This window comes from Rhagoletis pomonella, unplaced genomic scaffold (assembly GCF_013731165.1).
Source record: "Rhagoletis pomonella isolate Grant_MI unplaced genomic scaffold, Rhpom_1.0 Rhpom_scaffold_00001, whole genome shotgun sequence".
In the NCBI taxonomy this organism is placed as follows: domain Eukaryota; kingdom Metazoa; phylum Arthropoda; class Insecta; order Diptera; family Tephritidae; genus Rhagoletis; species Rhagoletis pomonella.
The window spans coordinates 41,281,373-41,281,983 of record NW_023458555.1 but is presented as its reverse complement, the minus strand read 5'-3'; positions in this window follow the sequence as shown (position 1 = coordinate 41,281,983).

The following is a 611-nucleotide window of genomic DNA, read 5'->3' as shown; positions in this document are numbered from 1 at the left end:
AAATTGTTAGTATAAATTTACTGAAGAAATTTTTTTCACTATCGATTTATTGAACGTTTAACCAGCGAATATTACTTATGTGACCCAACATGTAAACGAATTAAATCTTAGTTTAGCTTTAATGACCTAAACGATTTTGTCTGACAATGACTCCAGTAGAGCATGTAAGTCGTTTCTCTTTTGTGCTAACAGATGCCAAATGGAAATGAATGCCAACTGCAGCCAAGTCCTTCTCCGCCGGGTCATCTATAGCACGTGCGGTCATCATCTTGCGTATCAGAATGAATATTCCGTCAGAATAGGTTCTATTTTTCTCGAGATTTAAATTATTTATGCGACAAACAGAAATGTATTTTTTTTTTGCATTGTATTTTGAGCTCAGTGCGCTACAAAACTCAAATTATCTTTTTTTTTAAGAATTATTAAGTTCCATTTACTCAAGGAACATTTTTTACAAAACAATTACTTTACGACTGAATGGAATTTTAACTTTGCTCATTTATATATTCATTAGCATATCGCATTCTAGGCAAGCCAGTAAATGAAACATAACAGCAAATAGGAAGCAGCATGAAAAGCGCTGACAGAACTAACAATTTGACACGGAAAAA